This window comes from Nanorana parkeri, unplaced genomic scaffold (assembly GCF_000935625.1).
Source record: "Nanorana parkeri isolate BGI_ZX_2015 unplaced genomic scaffold, ASM93562v1 scaffold703, whole genome shotgun sequence".
Classification (NCBI taxonomy): Eukaryota; Metazoa; Chordata; class Amphibia; order Anura; family Dicroglossidae; genus Nanorana; species Nanorana parkeri.
This window is the reverse complement of record NW_017306971.1, coordinates 458,919-480,634: the sequence shown is the minus strand read 5'-3', so window position 1 is coordinate 480,634 and position 21,716 is coordinate 458,919. Positions and strand designations below refer to the sequence as shown.

General features: G+C 36.7%; 1 protein-coding gene across 1 annotated transcript in view; it reads right to left on the bottom strand.

The window, feature by feature from the left end:
• LOC108792938 (glutamate receptor ionotropic, kainate 2) overlaps positions 1-21,716 on the bottom strand; it is a 542,451-nt gene that overhangs the window by 107,110 nt on the left and 413,625 nt on the right. The gene's annotated exons all lie outside the window — the stretch shown is intronic.

Below are 21,716 nucleotides of genomic sequence, written 5' to 3'. Positions count from 1 at the left end.
TTATCCTCTGTAGTAGCCTTTCTCAACATTTTTACCATGGAGGAATCCTTGAATTAATTTGTAGATCTTGGGGGAACCTATATTAAAAACTACAATATCTGCCAGCTTACAGGACAGCATAAACAGTAGGCTGTAGATGTTTTAGAATAAACAAAGGGGTTTAATTCACTTTCCCCCTTCACTCTAAAAATAGTTTTTAGTAATGATCATTAACTGACAATAATAATAATATTCAAACAGCGCAAACCCCCTAGCATAGAAATCCCATAGTAGGAGCCCTCCAATAATTAGATATTCAAGTATAATATAAAGTGCATCCAAACATATTTATTTAAACATTGCAACACATAAAGATAAATCACCTCATTACATTTAAAACTTATTTAAAAATCGCATAGCTTCCCTGAAGTGACTCAATGTGGGACAGAAATAAACAGGGTTGAAATACCCGCAGGGCAGAGCAGCAGTCATTGATATGAACGGATACACCGTTATAAGGTGGTGGATACTAATGTATCAGCATATGATGATAGGATTACTCACTTGATCCTCACTTGTGGCCACAAGGGAAAGAGTCCGTACTTCTATTATAGATATTGCAGTGGTATTCTTAGTAAAGGTTTTTTATTCAAAAAACATTTGTAATCCTGCTGATCGCTTAAATGTTTCCATTTAAGCTGATCGCTTAAATGTTTCTGAGGAAGCCCCGTTTGGTTTCTTTTCTTAGCGTTACTCCTTTTTCCCCCGTTTTTGCAATAATAATAATAGTTTGTTAAGTGACCTTTTACATTGTGGCCTTGGAGTACATAACTGTATTCAGGAGATCAGCACTTTTCTCACCTCAGGAAACCCCTGTCAACAACTGGAGAAAACACATGTTTCCTTGGAACCGTGGTTGAGAAAGACTACTCTATTGGATTGCTAGCAATTTATGACAACGGCAGAAATCAAAATAAGTTTGCGAGTTGTTGTCATGTTTGAGAAATGTTATCTTTAGAAAAACAGAGAGATCTTTAGAAAAACAGAGAATTTCAGTTCAAATGATATTTAGCAGCATTCAAAGCACAAATGATACAAATAGCCATTCACCTTGTAAGCATAAGTTATTGCAAAGGTTTTTTTTTTACTATCGCTGTTGGCTTATGACCATCCTAATGATCTTTCAAGAGACTGACCCATGTAAAAGACTGCCTTACTGAAATGTAAACTCTATGTATTTCTCTATGAAATAGCAAAATATGAGCTTAATATTGTGCCTTCTACCCATCATTTAGTTGGAGACAAGAAATAATGATGATCTTGGACATTAGGGAACAATGGGAAATGTTCCAATGGGTCAAATAGTAATCCCATTTATTACCAGGATGTAAACCAATATGGTCACTAGGTATGAACCAATAAAATTGACCAAAAAATGTTGTCCCTTACCATCAATTCGAAAATATGTAAAAAGCCCAACTGAAGTGCTACTTTATTTACTTTACTTGAGACCAAGGTAAAGAATAATACATTATTTAAAAAAAACTATGTTCATGTTCTCTACTAAACAGTGCACTAAGCTGCCCTGTGTTGGGATCACACTGGAGAGCTCGACTAATGCTCTTACACAGATGTCCAGGGCTCCAGCTGTTCAACACACCTCCTGAATAGTACAACAATCAACCTCACTGCTCATGGAGTATGATCATTGTTGATTTTAGTGGCAGAGGCCGGGAGGGGGGGCATATTTGACTGCATAACAATAAAAAAATCGAAACTTCAATTAAACTTTATCTGGAGACTGCTTTAAACTCTGCAGATGTATGCATTTCCAATTGATGCAATATCACATAGACTGTAGACTGACAACATGCTTTTTCTTCACCTTTTATTAGTAATGTAACACTTAAACATATACATTTATGAGTAAAGTCAGACTACTGTTCTTTTTTTCTGTGTATTGTATTTTCAAATAGTTTACCACTGGTGTCTCTCATAGTTGTAAATATGAGCAAATTGGAAATTAATACTTATCCCCACTTCAAACATAAAAGATAAGCCTTACTGTATGCGTGCAATAAAACAATTTAGGACAACAGAGTAAAAGACAGTGACTAATTAAAGATCTTTGAAAGTCTAATTACTTTGCTAATGACACAGTGTTTTCTCCCCAACTTCTTCAATTTTAAAAGCCACTTCGGAACTGAAATGCTATTCATTCGCCTCAATTGTGTGAATATCTTTCATTTAATCAAAACTATTTGAATAGGGTTTCTGTCACTTCAGAGAATTCAATTGTCTTTACTATATTCTTTCCAAGACATTAACATTCAGAGGATCAAACACTCCATTTGCACTATACTAATACAATATTAGAACACCTCCTGTCTTAAAAGCCTGTACTTGAAAAACAAAGAATTTTCATTTCACACTCTATAGATAAACTGTCATATTGTTCACAGGGCTGATTAGGAAGGTTATAATTAAAAATATATGACAAAGAATATGACCCATTTTATTTGTCATTGTGATAAGGCTCATGAAAGTTTATTTTATTCTTAGGCTTTTCAGATTTGACTTAATGCTAAAAGTTATGAAAACTGCAATACTCTGCAATGATTTCTCTAGAGAGTGGAATGTTGAAACAATTTACTGCAGCTCAAGTCTACCATACTGAGGAAATAAAAACCAATATGCATTTAGATTCAGAAAAGTGACTGGAAAATACAGAATGACCGTGACAGAAGTCTATATAGCCCAATCTATACTACATATGCAGTAAAGACATAAAAAAATATAAAAAAAAATAAACATTTTATATTTGTATATACACTGTATTGCCAAAAGTATAGGGACGCCTGCTTTTACACACACATAAACTTTAATGACATCCCAGTCTTAGTCCGCAGGGTTCAATATTGAGTTGACCCACCCTTTGCCGCTATAACAGCTTCACCTCTTCTGGGAAGGCTGTCCACAAGGTTTAGGAGTGTGTCTATAGGAATGTCTGACCATTTGTGAGATCATGTACTGATGTTGGACGAGAAGACCTGGCTTGCAGTCTTTGCTCTAATTCATCCCAAAGGTATCCTATCAGTTTGAGGTCAGGACTCTGTGCAGGCCAGTCAAGTTCCTCCACCCCAAACTCGCTCATCCATGTCTTTATGGACCTTGCTTTGTGCACAGGTGCACAGTCATGTTGGAACAGGAAGTGGCCATCCCCAAACTGTTCCCACAAAGCTGGGAGCATGAAATTGTCCAAAATGGCTTGAAATGCTGTTGCCTTAAGAGTTCCCTTCACTGGAACTAAGGGGCCAAGCACAACCCCTGAAAAAACCCCCACACCATAATCCTCCCTTCACCAAACTTTACACTTGGCACAATACAGTCAGACAAGTACTGTTCTCCTGGGAACCACTAAACCCAGACATGTCTATCAGATTGCGAGACAGAGAAGTGTGATTTGTCCCTCCAGAGAACACGTCTCCACTTCTCTAGAGTTCAGTGGCAGCGTGCTTTACACCAGTGCATATGACGCTTTGCATTGCACTTGGTGATGTAAGGCATGGATGCAGCTGCTCGGCCATGGAAACCCATTCCATGAAGCACTCTATGCACTGTTGTTGTGCCAATCTGAAGTTTGGAGGTCTGTAGCTATTGACTCTGCAGACAGTTGGCGACTTCTGCGTACTATGCGCTTCAGCATGCGCTTGCCCTGCTCTGTCATTTTACGTGGCTTACTACTTTGTGGTTGAGTTGCTGCTGTTCCAGTGCTTTCACTTTGTTATAATACCACTAACAGTTGACCATGGAAAATTAAGTAGCAAGGAAATTTCACGTAACACCTGAATCCAATGATTTGGAGGGGTGCCCCAATACTTTTGTCAATATAGCATATATGACATTATAAATATATAATTATATAAAATGTATAATTAAAATTATATACAGTATATATATAAATGGCAAACGCACTCATCAACTGTTTTTAATCTTAGCGGTTACACAGTTTTTTTGCATGCTGGCTGGTGAATGTGCTGGGAAACTTTTTGCCGTTGTACTGTATAAAACTTGCTTGAACCTTGCTTGAAAGCTGGTTATGAGTTGATGAGTGCATTTGCCATTTGTTTTGCTTGACTGATTTGTTGCAGTGACACATTAACCTTCCTTTGAGCCGCGCCGTGTCCTCCGGCCGAGGCTGGCATCCGTCTTCCGGGTTCCATCCCTTGCGAGCATCCGCGTTGCAGGGGGGCAGAAACGGCGGGAATTAAAAAGAAAAAATAACGGAAAAAAATGAACAAAAAATAGAACAAAAAAAGGGGAAAAAAGGAAATAATCAGACCGCCAGGGAGGTTAAGGGTCTCAGCTGCTGTTGTGGTGTGTGGGGTCCCTTGTGTGTCCCTGTGCCTTTAAGGAGGTTGGGCTGCCTCCTGGCAAACCTGCACCCAATTTTATCTTTTGCTACATGTGCTCCAAGATGGAGACTCTCATAGGTTAGAGTTAGGACCGCACTACACAGAATGGCCTTGATGGGGCAGTGCGGCTTTCACATATTCTGCAGAAGACGTGTATCTAAAACCACTGTTTTTAACCTAAGTGGTTAGATAGGTTTTTGTTTGCATGCTGGCTGGTGAGTATGCAGGGAAACATTTTGCTGTTGTACTGTATAACGCCCTTCCATGTGCACCTTGCTTGAAATCTGGTTATGAGTTGATGAGTGTGCTTGCCATTTGTTTTGCTTGACTGATTTGGTGCAGTGACACACTGGGTGTCTCAGCTGCTGTTGTGATGTGTAGGGTCCCTTGTGTGTCCCTGTGCCTTTAAGGAGGTTGGGCTGCCTCCTGGCAAACCTGCACCCAATTTTTTCTTCTGCTACATGTGGTCCAAGATGGAGACTCTCATAGGTTAGAGTTAGGACCGCACTACACAGAGAGGCCTTGATGGGGCAGTGCGGCTTTCACATACTCTGCAGAAGACGTGCATCTAAAACCTCTGTTTTTAACTTTAGCGGTTAGACAGGTTTTTTTGCATGCTGGCTGGTGAGTGTGCTGGGAAACTTTTTGCTCTTGTTTCAACCACTTCTGCTGGCCGCTGTCTATAGACCTATTGCGGCCCGGAAGTGGTTATTATTGTTGGGGGGTGACGGGCCAGTATAGCTGATGGACGGCCCTCCAAGATAATTTCCATGGATGGCCAGGGAGTTATTTATTATACATTAGTTATTACAGCTGTCAGACCTGAACTAGTCTTTTATACTTGCCATTTGAACAGAGCAAACCATTACATTTTATTCTTTGGAAGAGAACACCTTGGGATGCTCTGCAAATTAGGATGTTTAGCCTTAAAGTAAATCCATCACAATAAGCATATTTACTAAGCTGGCTAGAAATAGTTAAAAAAAAAAAATGAAATGCATAAGCATTAGTTACCTTTAGTGAAGCCTGAACTACCAAGTCAATAAGGTCAGTAAGGCCACCTTTCACATTTAACCCCTGTGTGGACAAGCTTTTTATTGCATTAAAACTATTTTGTCATAAGGGGGCTATTCACTTAGCTGCAGAAGGCAGTCGAGTGAATAACCGAGGCGAAGTGATGTGAGCAAAGTGATTCATCGGCTAAAATCAGCCGTACATGGGCTAAAATCAGCTGTACTTAGGCTGTCTTTGGTCAGCCAAACATGCTCTGCATGTTCAGCTGAGCTGAAGTGCAGAAGGAGTTCGACTCAGCCGATCCAACATCTGGATCGGCTGAGCCGAAGCTCCAGCAGCTCACTCACTGAGTGAATAGCCAAATTAAAAAATATAAAAAAATATAAAAAAATTAAAAAAGTTAAGAAAATAATAAAAATATTTTAAAGAAACCAAAAAATTTAAAAATAATTAAAAAAAGACGCACGCCGACCAGACCAGACCAAACTCCACCGCATAATGTCAAATCTGACAGATGTCAGCAAAATATAAACAATTGGGTGGAGCTAGCAGTGACATAACCGCTAACTCCGCCTGTTCCCTATTGGCCGGCACCTGCCAGAGTCTTCTACCAGGTCCCCGGCAATAAATAACAACTAGGCGCAGCCGGCTGTGATGTCAAGGCTGGCTCTGCCCAGTTGTTATTGTTTAATGACAGATCAGCATCCCCAGGTCATTGGGGATGCTAATCTGTCATTACAACTGGGTGGAGCAATTTGTGAGATCACGGCTGGCTCCGCCCAGCTGTCATTTGCATGGAGATCAGTCGGCTTCAGCCGTCCTTTCTCCACGCTTTGCCTGTCACCTTGGCTCAGCTGAGCCGAAACATATGGGTTTTACTCGGCTGCCTTCGGCCGCTCTATAAGCTATAGTGAATAGCCCGTACAGCAGACCTTCAGTTCAAGTGAGCCGAAGGATGAGCCAAAGGTACGGCTGGATCCTTCGGCTCATTAGTGAATAACCCTATAAAAGTAAATGTGAATGCAAAAAACAGGTGCATGTGGCTCAGAAGGGGGTTAAGTGTAGGTCATATGCACCAGTAAATAAACTGTAAATGATCTCAGAATCATCTCAATATGATCCCCAGTGCGTAAATTAACCTGAAAACAAGCTTCATTTACACATCAACACAAGTCCAAATCTATGCAAACAGACCCATAAGGGGGCTCTTAAAGTACAGAGTTGGGCCTAATAAAACTTTTACAAGAAAAGTCAACATATGCATTTACCATCACCTTCCTTCTGGATTTGCCTATTGTTTTAAAATGTTTTTTTCTTTGAAGGCAAACTTTGCATATGCATTTTACCTCACTAGATTTACAACAGATTCATGGTAAATATTAATTTGCCTTTACCAACATTCACCTTTCACTACCACTACCAGGAAATATGCCCAGACTCTTCTGTCTGTTATAAGTAGACCGTCTGGTATTTTGAAAGCAACACATAAAGGTGAAATAACTTTTAAGAAGGCTAATGAAATAATAACTACACATATAAGAACTCAGAATTCTATGTCAGTAATATCATTGGACATATTATAGCTGAACTCTGGACACAAATGCTTTTGTGTATAGATATTGTTCAATTGCCACAAAGGATATACATTTTTTGTATGCACCAAATGTCTCTGCAAACCCAAACATTGGTTTAGACAAGAAACTATATATTATCACTCTGCTGCACAAGAGGGAGTCAGACATTGGTCTTCATTAAATTAATCTCCTCCACAAAGAGAAAGTTCAGGTGTTCGTTCATGATTGATTACTACACAAAAATTTAAGAAATACTCATTGAATAGCCCATACAGCACCCCCTCGGTTCTCCTGAACCGAAGGGGTCCTGGGGCCGAAGCTAGCCGAAGGATCGGCCGAAGCTACGGCCAGATCCTTCGGCAGCTTTGTGAATAGACCCCTAAGAGTGAGGTAAAAATACACATAACTCTTTGTTTAGCTTTACCTAGCTTTGTTTAGCTTTACCATTTGCTCATGCTAAAAGCTTTACCTAAAGCTTTTAGCATAAGCAAAACTAAAGATGCCATACACAGTTATTTTTTTTATCCAACCTGCAGGCTGAATAAAAATATATAACAGATTCCTCCATCCACACTGGGCTCTTATTCTGATTGCGGCAGGTGTGTTTCCATCACTGTTCGCCCCAAACTTTTCTGACAGTCTCCTTCAATTTTCTGATTGGAGGATCCCTTCCATTTTCTGATTGAAGGATCCCAGACAGAAGGCTGCCAACAGGGCAACCCTCTGAGTGAATTTCATTTTGCTTATTGAGAACCAGCAAAATTCACACAGTTTAAGTGTCCACTGAAAAATAAAGTTGTGTAATATCTTTTTAGAGATGATTTTGCTTTGAAAGAGTATAAAGGCCATTCAGTTATATAGCAAGTTTTTTTTCCAAAAATGGATACTTTAAACTATATACTAATTCTCTACTTCTAATAGTCACCTCACACCACCTTGTTAACGGTATCAATTATGTACATGCTCAGTTCTCAGTTTTGTGATAATATAAGAAAGAGAATTAAATCCTTTAAAATGGGAAAAGTTTTCAAAAGAAAGAATACAATCTATATTTAGCCATATTTAGGCCATATTGTCACTGAGATTAAACCTAATCTTATTGCAATAATGTATGAAGCAAACTATTCACTAATAAAGCAAATATAAAAAAAGACAGAATGTGTAGCACACAGACGACTGCCCAGAATGCAAGCCTTTTGGATTATAATAAGTAATTAATCCAATTTTGGCTAATAAAAGGCAGGATTTGGATGGAGTACCATGGGATCCAGAGTATTATCATGACAGACGCTGACCATTCAAAATGAATAGTATAAAACTAGTCTTTACCAGGGGAAAAAAAACCAGAAAAGGATTAAAAATGTGAACCATGTTCCAAAGAGCCTAAACTCTAATATAATTACAGTATAAAAAGTGTGGGATTGCAATGTATATCTATAAGCACATGAAAATATTATAATAAATTCAGTGAAGGGATCACTTAGACTTGGACAACTTTCTAGAATAGAATTGTTTAAAAAAAAATATGGCTTAAGCAGTGCTGTGAACCTATGATTATTTAACTTTTTTACTTATTGTCTGTGAGATAGAAAATTGGAAGTATGCATAGAAATGGATGACTAATATTTATGTTGAGGCTTAATATTTCATGCAACTCAACATATATTTTCCTGGTCTCATATGATATTATAGTATGTGTTTTATTTTCAGTAAAGCTGCAAAATATAATTTCAGACCACATGAAATCTCACAGTATGATAGCAACCTTGTTACTTTATTTTCTGGGGCTATTGCTAACTAGATACATCCAGCAGATATATGAAAGAAATTGAAAACTTTTTCCTTTTTTGATTACATAATTCTTATAACATTAATCCATTCTTCAGAACAGTCAGATGCTGTTAGCTAGCACTGTGTATTAGAATTGACAGAAACAAGTACATGCTTTCCCAGTGCTGGGGTTTTAACAGAAAGCTGTACTATACATCAAGTAAGAACATAATTAAAGGATCAACAAGAATAACCATCACCTTAGTATGAACACCACAACTATCTCCTCAGTCAGTTAGGTTTGTTGACTAGAATTTTGCCTACACTTAAAGTAGTAGACAATGAGGACGCTATCAACATTTTAAAACTGTATAACTTTTCCAGTATTGTGTTTTAGGCAAATCTGTTGTAATAGCTCACATCAAAAACACTTTTCACTTAAATAAAAAACATAAACTTTTAGCTTTCATCTATATTCTAAAGTTGTTCAGCAACTTTGCATGACATTAGTAAAGGTATTCCAAAATATGAGATGATATTGGACAGTGATCTCCTGTCTCTGAGTGGTCTTTAATTTGAGAATGTCTACCAATTATGTAATGTAAGGGACTGCATGACTGGATTGAATTGAATGCATTTTTTTAGGTTTTTTCCAGATTACATAGTGTTGGTAAATGTACAGGGAGAGTGCAATCAGATTGTAGGGGGTGTGGGCACCCTTAGAGAAGACAGTTAATCAGACAGGTTAGAAACCCATAAACAAACTGTACACTTGAAAAGTTAGTGCAGACTTCCTTCTCTCCATTCTAAGCAACTCCTTTCTGCATTCAAAGGTTGGCAAAGCTGACCTTTGCAGTTTATGGAGTGCTCACAGCTTTCTCCATTAATGGATACATTATTCTTGCACAAATGTATGGCCAGTTAAATGTATGACCATCTTTACCCAATCAGCTGACCATACAAATAAAGATTTTTTTTGCCCAGTCAGTCATTACAAGTTTTCCAATTCAAAGATATCCAAGGAGGAGGTCACATGCATCCCACATGCATCCCAGATGACCAACTGCAAATTAGATCCTAAGATAAGATTAGATTACAAATTAGATACTAAGAAAGGCTGATATATAATAGTCCTGGACATTGTATAGTCAAAGGTACTGGTAAAGCTCTTTAGAATTGTCCTTTCCATGGACACTATTCCAGTTCTGTCTGAATAAAAAAACTTAATGAAAATTCAATTACACAATGCAAGACAATGATAAATAAGTGTTACCCCTAAGCGATGTTAAAGTCATATGACTTTATAATGAAAGGGCAGATTTGTTTATATAATCAGTGTTTTTTTTCTATGAAAGAGGATGTTAGGTCTTTGTTCTGACTCCAAATGTCAGTCACTTAGTGTTATCTAATCTAAAGTTCCAGTTCCTGCCAGCTTTTAAGAGAACAAAATGAGGTGGAAAGGTTAATAATTAACAGCATCATCAGGTCAAACAAGAATGATCAATATTCTGCCACTGTTTCTACTATATGCTGTTACTAAATCTCTTGGGAGTCTCAAAGAATGAGTGATTTTCTTCCTTTACTCTAAAAATGTTCTATTTAAAACCACTGTGCAATGGTTTAGATGTTGCAGAACTATTTATGTGCCATAGATACTCTGGATTTCCCTTCCAGGTATATTAAAATACACACATTGGTTTCTTAGTTTCACTTCTTTATAATTATTTATGTTCTACTCAGTTCATCGAATCCTAAACGTACTAAGCAAAGATTAAAGGCATTTTATTCTAAAACTATAGATTTTTAAAGTTAGTTAAAGTGCACCTCCAGTTTTGTTGAGAAAAAAAGCAATCACTTCTAGATGTGGTTTGTTTTATCATGTTACTGGATGATGGAAAATGACATCACAACCTGCCCCTTATCCAATCTGAGAATGCCTTTGGTATGAATGTGGTAGAATATTTGGTAGGAATATGTCACTGACTGAAAAGAACAAGATGGGCGTATAGCTTTGGTAACATCAAGTTAGTTAAACAAAGCACTTGCTACATACAGTATAGAATCCAAAAGGACACATGTTTATATGAATATTGGAGGACAAAGTGAAATTTTTATCAATACCCCAATATATGACCATCTAAAGCAGCGGTTCTCAACCTGTGGGTCACGACCCAGTCGGGGGTCGAATGACAATTTGCCAGGGGTCTCCGGAAGTCTCCCACTATTAGATAGTGGCTCCCGGCCGCCCGGGAGAGAAACACTTTCTCCCGGAAAGGTTTAATCTGCTTGATCGAGCAGAGTAAACCTTTCCCTGAGATCGTTTTTTTTTATTCTGACATCAGAGCCCCGGCCACCGTAAGTCAGAAAAAAACACACCATTGGAATGCATAGCTAGATTCCTATTGGCTATTTCACTTTGCAATAGCCAATAGCAAACTAGCTATTGCACCCGCCCACTGCTGCTGTCAATCAGCAGAGGGGGACCTGCAGTTCTCCATCAGGTCGCCATCTAGTGATTGACAACAGCAGAGAGCGGGTGCAATAGCTAGTTTGCTATTGGCTATTGCAAAGTGAAATAGCCAATAGGAATCTAGCTATGCATTCCAATGGGGGGGGTTTATTTTTCCTATTCTGACGTTGTTACTCCTCAGCCCTCTCCTAGTGCAGCAGTGTCAGTTCTCCGGCCAACGCCGCCAGATGTCACTGCAGCAGCCGCGCCATCCCTAAATTTTACCGTCACCACAACTTGGCAAATGTTACCAAGGGGTCCCGGCCCTAGACAGGTTGAGAACCACTGATCTAAAGGCTATACCTTGCTTCTTCTCACTGTGCAAATTAGGAATGCACAGATACCGGTTTTCGTTACTCGCCAATACTGAATATCGATACCGGCGCTGTGTGCTCTGATTATCAGGAAGCTGGGTGGCGACCCACCGCCCAGCTTCCTGATTCCCTGGGAAGCCGATGTTCTATCGAAAGAACACCAGCTTCACTTCCCAAGACTGCCTGGCTTCCTGACCAATCAGGAAGCCGGGGAGCAGGTCATGAACTGCCATCTGGCTTCCTGATTGGTCAGGAAGCCAGGCTGCCTAGTAACAAATTAAGCTGGATTCGAAGCCAATCAGGAAGCCTTGCAGTCATGACCCACCTTCCAGCATACTGATTGGCTAGGAAGCTGGCTTTACATGTTGCTTAGAAGCCTCAGGAATCAGGAAGCTGGGAGGCAGGGTCATGACATGCTGCCCAGCTTCTTAATTGGTTAGGGAGCCATTTATAAACTGCCGCCTGGCTTCCTGACCAATCAGGATGCCGGCCCTATGCTCCCTTGGCCTTGCTGGTCAGAGGGAGATCTCCCTCTGACCAGAAGTTTCAGTATTGGAGGTAAGTATCTGAGCATTTGGGCGAGTATGAGTACAGTCTTCCAATACCATGCATTGTGGTGAAATAAAGTAGTGGATGCATGTTAGGTATGGTGTGTGATAGCAAGCATTAAAGGCACAGTATCATTCAATTAAAACTACACAGGTGTGAACAGAGCCCTAAAGTAAAATTGTAGAATTGAACTTTGAGATGCATACAGGAAATACTATCTACCTGTAGAGTAGTTGCATTTTTTTTATTTAATGTTGTTTACCCAATACAATTTTGTCTTTACTCTGGTGATCTTGGAAAACACCTGCTGGTGAGGATGGAAACCCCAGCTTTTTGGTACTCACAGACAGTGAGACTGACGTAAATAAAAGACTACTAAGCCATTTCTCACATCCATAAATCAAATATAAACCTGCCATAAAAGTAATTTGTAATGCAAAAAGCAGCGATAGAGGACAATATACATTTCTATTGCCTCCCTACTATATCCTGTATAGGGATGTGTATGTATAAATTGGAGGAACTTTATGACACAGTTTCTGTGTTTTCTGGATACCATTAATAGCTTACTAAATACGTTCCCTCATTGTCAGTAATTGCTCTTAAATATTTAATATTATTGATAGGTATGTTGATAAGATAAAACAATGAAAAGTGCAGAAACGGAAGAAAAGACTTTTGAGCAGCAGGTATCTCGAAAATTCATAAAAATATCCCCAAATATCTTAAATGAACATAAATATATCTGCCTCAGTACTATAGCAAATTGTGTTACTAAAACAAATAGTTACAAATGATGATTGCAAGTAATTATTATTGTTTGCAAAAAATAACAATCATGTATAACAAATAACAACAATATGTACCTGTATATATATATATAGATATATATATGTGTGTGTGTGTGTGTGTGAGAGAGAAAGAGTGAGCATAACTCTATTTCAGATTTTCAGTATGCTAACACACAACATCCACAATAAAACTTTAAAATGATGGAATATTTGGTGATCATTTTTTAAGGTTATTCATTTAATAGAAAATGCTAAATTAAATGTATAATTGTAAAATTCTGAAAGATTTAACTGAAACCCTTTATTGGTACATCATGACCAGGTTCAGTGCACTGTAAGATAGGAAAGATAACAAAGATTACATTTAGAACATTTAGAATACACATTTAGAAACATTTTAATAAATCATCTTTTTCTCATCTTAGTAAAAAAAACACAGGACATACCATATCCAAACAAAATAGGAAATTGTTAGCTGGTGTAAATCTGTTGGATGGGTTGTATATAATTCTTACCATGCAAGGAAAAATACATATAATTAACCTTGTATAGCTAGACTGTCATTTACATTGGATTACTGGGATACATTCTCCTAACTGATATTTAATGCAGGGGATATGCTTTGGTATGTTGATATAAAGAGTTTGTTTTATCTTTTCAGTTATTTTAATTTCAAGACGGATTATGGTGAGGTGGGCAAAAAGGAACCAAAAAGTACCATGCTAAACCAATGCAAGGCACAATAGTGCCATCTTAAAACAGAAGATATCTGCATGTCTCACTGCCATAACATTTTTGAATACTCTGTAGAGCCATGGAAATCCTTTTTGTTCTCACCTTGGTTTTACAGTGAAGCCAGAACTGCTGCTTTACAACACAGTTACAGCTAAATATTAGAGCCGTTTATGCCAAACTGCATACAGATGTTTCAGGGTTGTTGACCATCATTAGTAAAGTATATAAAAAACATGGCTTGTATACAGTAGGACTTGGGAACCAGTGACACAAAATAAGGCAAGATATGATGTGGAAGGGTAAAGCAGCCGGAAATCCCCCTACATTAGCAGTATAAATTACAATAGAATAAATAGGGTTGCATGGCAAAGTCCACTACCTTAACATTAGCTATAAAAATATTTTTTAAATCTTGAGTTTTAAAAACACACTAATAAACAAGAACTCAAAAAAGACTCCTACTTTAGCAGTGTGAATTACAATAGTGCCTTCTTAAAACAAAAGGTATCTACATTTTTCTTACTTCCTTCACAAATTAAAAATAAGGGGCTTAAGTCATATTTCTGCTGTAAACCAATGATTCTTAATGCATATTTGGCCCAAGGGCAAAAAGGAAGGATTTGCATTGTCAAGCCCACTACCTTTAAAATAAAGGTTAAAAAAATACCTTTTCTGCTTCCTGGGCTTCTAAACACTACTCAATAGAAATTCTCCTCACACTTCCGGGAATTTTGATTTCCCTGGTCCATCCAGCACTCCTGCTGACCTCCACATCATTACAGGATACAGTACAGGTCAGCAGGAGGAACTTGTGAAAGCTCTGGTGGAACAGGGAAATTGATACTCCCTGAAGTGCCAGTTTCCCTATGAACTTCAGAGAAGAATTTTTACTGCATGGAATGGTGTTTGGCGTGGTGCGCAAAGTGAGAAAGGTAAGTATTTACCATCTTCTATTACAGATATGTCTATTTGATAAGTTTTATTTCAATCACAGGTTTACTTTAAACCTGTATCCTGATTAGGTTCAATGTTTTCTGCCTGTTGTTTTTTTTGGTGTTTATACAATAGGATAAGATAAGATTACTTATGCATTTTGTTCAATCTGGACATTTAAGGTATGCTGTACTAAACAGTGTTTCACTTACCCACATCTTCATTTTAGAGGATAACTATTTTGATGCATATTCTGAACCAACTTAGATGACAGTTGTTGCCCTTTCCTCATCATAATTCACAAACCGCCAGTAACAAGCAATAACTCAAATTTTTCATCCTTGCTTCAAATATAATCAACACACGTATAAAAATGATAGTCAGGTCTTAATAGGCTCAATTTTTTTAGTAATTAAAATACTATTCATACAGATTTGCTAAATATTTGCCAGCACAGCAAGGTTAAGGTTTTTTCCAGAAAAAAATAATCTTAACCTGATTGTCTTTTCAAAACAAACACAGGTGTAGAAACCATTTAGCCAATTAACCCCTATGCAATTTATTTAAGAAGTCTGTTTATAACAGTTGTTTTTAGCTCTATTTAATATGCCTCTAGACTAATATTTGTTTAAAAAATGAATACTTATTTCAGGGGAAATTATATTGTTCTGTACATATCTACTGGATTTATTTCTTATTGTCATAGCTAAAAAATATTTTAAAATATTTTTTGTATTTAGGGAAATATGGCTTATGCACATACATTTTTCATGCTTTTCTGCTTCAAGCCAGAAGGTGGAGCTTTTTGCTCCTTTTCAGGTGTTTTCTTGTCTATTCTTATCTACTATGTGAAGAAAACCTGCTACTAACAAAGTGCAACCACTCATTGTATAATTTACATACCCAAGTGAATGCGTTAGAGTAGTAAATATTTCCTCTTCCCTCTTTTCTTGGTTTAGACAGGGACATATGGAATTTTAATCAGAGAGCATCTAAGGGTTCTACTGCTGACACTGGTGTGTGCTGTGAATGGAACAGGACAATCTATAATGCATCATACTGTTTGTCTTTTTTTTCTTTGTTACTTTTTTTGTAACTTGCTTTACATGTTACAAAATTACATTCAATTCACCTTCATGCACTGCAGCATGTTGTAGAGTGGTGCAGTGCATCACAACATGCTGTGCTGTGTAAAAATACAGCATATCCTGATTTTTTACAGCATATAAGACTGCAGCACAGTGATATAAACTAAACTAGGCAAATTGCCTTGTGCTGAAGTGAGAAATGTGGAGACACATAACTACTGTCCATCAGTTTGGACAATGACTCTTCTCTGATGTAAATAACTTACATTTGAATTCTGAACTTTATTTGATTCTTCAGTGCTGAAGTCATGTTATATCTTATACCCACATCCCATGTAAATAACATTTTAAACAGGGTTTTTCTGCTATATTACACTTCATTTTGTGTACTTAACATAGATTCATAAGTCTGTACAAATTGATGTATGTGATGAGGTAAACCTTAGGGCACACGAGTCCTAACTATAACTGGCATATTATTACAGTATGACAACAGCTTCTCTGACAGCAGATTATTTCAGCAATGAATATCCTAGCTAAACAGTTTGCAATTTTAAACTGCATAATAATTCGCAGCTGCCTTTCAATGTACATTAAATGTCATACCTCACAATGACAGGCATACAAACCTGTTACATTCTGCATAACTCCTTTACATTCAGAAAATGAAGAAAATATACGCATATCTTCATTTTATCGATATAACCAGGTGGTACTGAAAAGTAAGTGCTGATTTTACAGATACATGACACAGTGGCTGCTATTTTGAAAATAATTTAAACATGTTTTTGACCATCTTGGTCCATGGTGAATACCTGCGCTGAATATATACTATATATGAATATACAAAATCAATTACAAGGCTATCCAACTGCTGTCCTATAAGGTTGTTTATAGACCAAGTTGTTTTCTATTAAACACAATATTTTTAATCAGTGTCTCTACCAAATAGTTATAAGCAGACTAAGAATACCCTAGATCTAATTTACTGATGAGAGGTCTACCCCTACTGTAATGTGACTTCTGCATTTACAGTGACTTTTTGTTCTGTATTTGGACATAATTATGCTAGTTCGCCTGTGATGGAAGAATAATTCTCTTTCTTATAGTTTACAAGGGCTTAGTTACATTAGATATGTTGGATTAGAATCTGCAATAAATATTGTTTATTTCCTTACTTTTAAAGAAAATCTGTACTGAGAAAAAAATGCTAGATGCCTGACTCACTATGGTTTCCATAACTTCTGTTTCACTAACCTAGAAGCAGCATCCATCATGCAAAGTCAGAGATAACTCCTGATTTGCACACCTGCTATATTCAGACACTCAGAAAGTAGTTAAGACATTGGATCAGCATGACAATAAGGGAACCAGCACTGTCAGATGGGGAGATTAGCAACGGAAGTCTGCAGATTTATACTATAGTGGCAAAAAGCCATGTATATGTTTGGTATAAAAGTTATCCTACTAAAAAGGATTACATAAAACAATTTGTACTAAATGAAAAATTAGTCCTTCTGGATACACTGTGATAATAAAATATTTGAAGCAAGGTGAAAACATCTACTCATAGAACATGAGGGCATTCTGACTATAAAACAAATAAACAGTCTCACTTTTAGCCACTTTATCATAGGCTTATCAAATAATAATAATAATAATAATAATAATAATAATAATACTATACTGATAAAAACAAAGGATGTTACAAGTAAACAACAATACAAATCCCTATCTGTTTACATATCTTCCCTCTTTTTTCCCAACCAGTATATTTAATAATCTGGCACAACATCTCTAATGTTATCCCTGCAAAGCACTGGCCTTTTACAGCTCAAATTTATTTTGACTATATGAGCTATGTGAGGCCCTGTCAGCACAAACCATCTCCACAAAAATCAATTGAAGAATTAAAGGAGCAAAGTGGAAAACTGTAAGTCAAACAGTGACTGCATCCTATCAGACACACTCACTATTCCGGTATTCAGACAGCCACAGGTTCTGGCTGTTTAAATACAACAGCCTTCAGGGGAGATTCCATGCTGCTTACCATGGATGCAAGAATTTTATGATTTCACTTATTCAGGCTGAATGAGAGAAATCTAGCCATGTTTGACTTGCTTAAGATAATACCCCAATGCTTATTAAATAAAATCCAATGTACAATAATCATAACACATTAGTTCAAAGTCAATGAGGCTCTCACCAAGAATTGTTTAGAAGTCTAAAAAGTAAGCTTTTCTTTCATGTTTGCTTTTAAATTTGTCTTTGTTGTGTTTTTACCTGTGATAATTCACTTACCTAAATAATCTACGCAGCATTCAATATTGTTACATAAAGAATAAACATCCAGTAATGTTAAAGAGAATGTTCCTTTTTTCTCATAACAATAAAAAAAGCATGTTTAAGGTTTGTATAGGTTTTCAATGTAAAAATAACTTAAGGTTTTAGAAACATAATCAGCTTTCTTTATCTGTCTTTGAATGTGGTTTGTAAGCTCCAGAATTATTTTGGATATACATATTTATACTTGGCATTATATATTATTCACTATTTTGTCTTTATTCAAAACATTGTAGTACCCTGCTTTAAGAATTATTCCTTCTTTGAATGCCAAGCATATCCAGCTTATTCAAGGATTAGTAGTATGATTTTTTACACGGTATATTCCTGACTTGTTTATTTCACTTTATTGCCTAGACAACTCACTGTTTTTATTGTGGCTGTTGAACTAAACCTATGTGTTTGCCCTTGTTTCCCCTTTGGAATTCATTGGTCTTTTAATCTTCATTTGTTGATCTGTTCTATTCTTGTTGTTCTACTTATTGTAGCTCTGAATCAGCTCTGAAAGAAGCAATACACAAGAGGTCTCCAAAAGCTGAGCAAGCAGAAATGCAGGCAGCTAACACTGACAAACAATAAATTGAACAAGAAATTAAGATTAACATACTGGACAGATTTATAGAAAAGTTACAAAATCTGTATTTGTATGCCAATCATTTTAAACCATGGTAAGGATTTTTTTTAATAAGCATAGTATAAGTCAACACTATATTCTTAATGTATGGGTGGCTTGGTGTGAGTGGTGGATTGTTGTATTGTCACATGGGAATTCATAACCCTGTATAAGCCATGACTCTGATGATTTGTAGCTTACACACAACTTTCCTTTCTCTTCTGGTGCCTGGACAGAGCAGCAGGGTTGTGGAAGGACGGTAAGTATATGCATCTTTGGATGTTTATATTAAATTGAACCTGCTGCTTTGCCCTGCATGGCCAAAGCCCAGATTCACTTAAAAAAACTATAGCCTCAACTGCTTGCATCAAAAACACATTTAGAAAGTATCCAGCATCCACTAGCTTAGTTAATCTACATTTAGTCATGAATATATGAAAGATGCATTGACTGTCATGCATGGCCATTTGCAGGACCACAGTCTTGTCCTTAATAAGCACATACCTCCTTCCTTATGTCCTTTGATGCCTTTTCGATGCCCAAGGCTATGCAAATTCAAGTTAAGAAAGGTTTATGAAGAATAAAGATCTCCTAACCTAACTGTGTGTTAGAAGAAAAAGCACTTTAATTAGCAATGATGATGCACAAAAAGCTGGTACTGACATCAACTAGTTAAATGGTTTATCTAATATAAATACAATAGACTGGAATCTGATTGTCTGCTATGCGCTACTGTAATTTACAAATCATGATATCTCCTAGCCTTTGTGGAATAAGTATCACCCTCTTTAGAGCATGACTAATTAGATGTTTTGTTTAACAAAAAAGGATTAATTGGGGGTACAAGGCACTTGTTCATTTAGATATAGCTAGCACTAGCTTTAATGGTAATCTCTCACAAAGCTTCCAGGGATTTGTACTGATTAAATAACAACACACTGAGAGATATGTGTCTGGAAATGGATTTACATTAAAACCACTGTCCTTTTAGCCTAGAACCCTGATTTGCATGTTTGTGCTTTCTAATAATCAATTAAGCATAGCTGCAAGATCATCCATTCAACTTTGTCTCTAACTGTCCCAACATTAGTAACTGATACTGCAACAATATTTCCCTTTATTTACAGTAGTGAAGTTGAATGTTTATTCAAACCCTTTGTCCCTCTATGCTATTACATCAATCCTTCTGTTATTTCCCCCTTCTTATCTAACTATCTAATCAAAGGGTAAAGGGTTCCCTGCAGGAAAAAGATAAGTATCTGACAAAGTACTGCAAGGTCAAAATCTGTCTCCTCCGTTGAGATTGATAGAAAAACTGATAATTTCTATGATTTAGTTCAAGCATAAAAATTAGCATTTGTCCTAGTTGTTTGGATATCTCAGAGCAAAAGCAACACATAAAAAGGAAGCTTTCTATCTAAATGATCTACTGACCCTTGTGAAAGCTACTGCCATTTAATCAATTTATATCTGCAATCATGTCTCTATAGAAATTAGAACTATAAAGTGAGTGAAACATGTATCCACCCTCCCTTGTATTTGCAGAGTGTTGTCACCATGATCTTCCCATTTATTCAGCAAACAAGCAAAAGCTGTGTAGTGAAAAGAAAACATTATTCACTTTTCCATACAGAAAAGGAAACATTTTTCACCCAGTTGCAAAGAAATGTTCCAACATATTGGAACATACTTGTATGTGAAAGGATAAACTTGCTACTGCTACTGCTAATGATACTACTAATGATGAATTAATTGGTCAGTCAACAAATGCAATGGTCACAATATAATTTGGTATTTTCAGGACATATATATGTACCCTCAAAAAATTAATAGATTCATGTTTAAAGCACGTTAATGTCCTTTAAATATTATGTGCATTGTTTATGTATTTACATAGATGTCACATAATATGTTTTGAATCTCTAAGAATAACTTCAGAACACTTAGGTATTATGTATTTAAATGTCATTGACATTTACATTTTTGGCTGCTAATCTCATACATTTCTAGAGTAAGAAATGAAAGCTGTTGTATATAGTAGGAAATATTTTCTGAAGGCTAAAACCATCCGGAATAAATTGGGAATTCTATTAAATAAAGATGGGAGCTAAATCAAAGTGAATTTATTATTTATTAACAGAGCATAGTAACCTGCACTGAAAGATGGTTGGTGATGTATCTCTTTTATGACTTAAAAAAGTGCCTCTTAAACTGCCTGAAAAAAACAGTTCAGATAGTAATACTGTAATGGGAATGGAAATATTTTAGTGAAACGCAAAATTGCTGTTTGGCTGTGAGCCAGCACATGAAAAGTTAAGCGGTTTTATAAAGTCAGGGAAATGTGCCTCAGTAGTGCTAGGCAAAAACACTATTCATATTTTGATAAGCAACATTATGGAGGAACAATTTTGATTTTTACAGCACAGAGTCTAAGCAGACTTTTAAATAACTGCTCTGTAGTGTCAGCCTCAAAGCCAGCATAGCTATGTGTATCTGAATTCTCTTATCGCTACTTTAAAACCTTTCCACTTCTAATGTCATTTTTAAAAAGGCTAAAAAACTATGATTGTTGTTAGCATGTTTATTTCCATTCCTTAGAGCTTCATCTTAAATAGCTTTTCAATAAAGTGTAACTGCATCCAAACATTTTCTCTATTTTCCATAGAGAGGTGCAGTGTTAGGCACATGTTACATGGGCAATTCAACATTTTTACCAAAGGCAGAATCACCAAGAGGCAGCTGCTTCTCTACATAATGAAAGTTATTACCTGCAGAATCCTATCTTATTCACAAAAGCATGACGATTTTGGAGAAGACAGAATGACAGGTGAACAATCTAGGACAACATAGCTGAACTGGAAAGTAAGCGGAATTGGACAATTTTTCCAAATCAGCTATTTTGGCCTAGATTATTTATTTATCCTGCCTTCTTCGAAATTTCACTATTTTGTGAATAACCCTGTTAATCTTTTAGATGGAAGAGTAATGGATGCAAATCTTGCTAGTTTGGCCAGTTAATAAGTGACACTATTGGAAAAGTTGTGTGCACTCTATATAACTTAAAATGTTGCTAGTGTTACATGGGACCT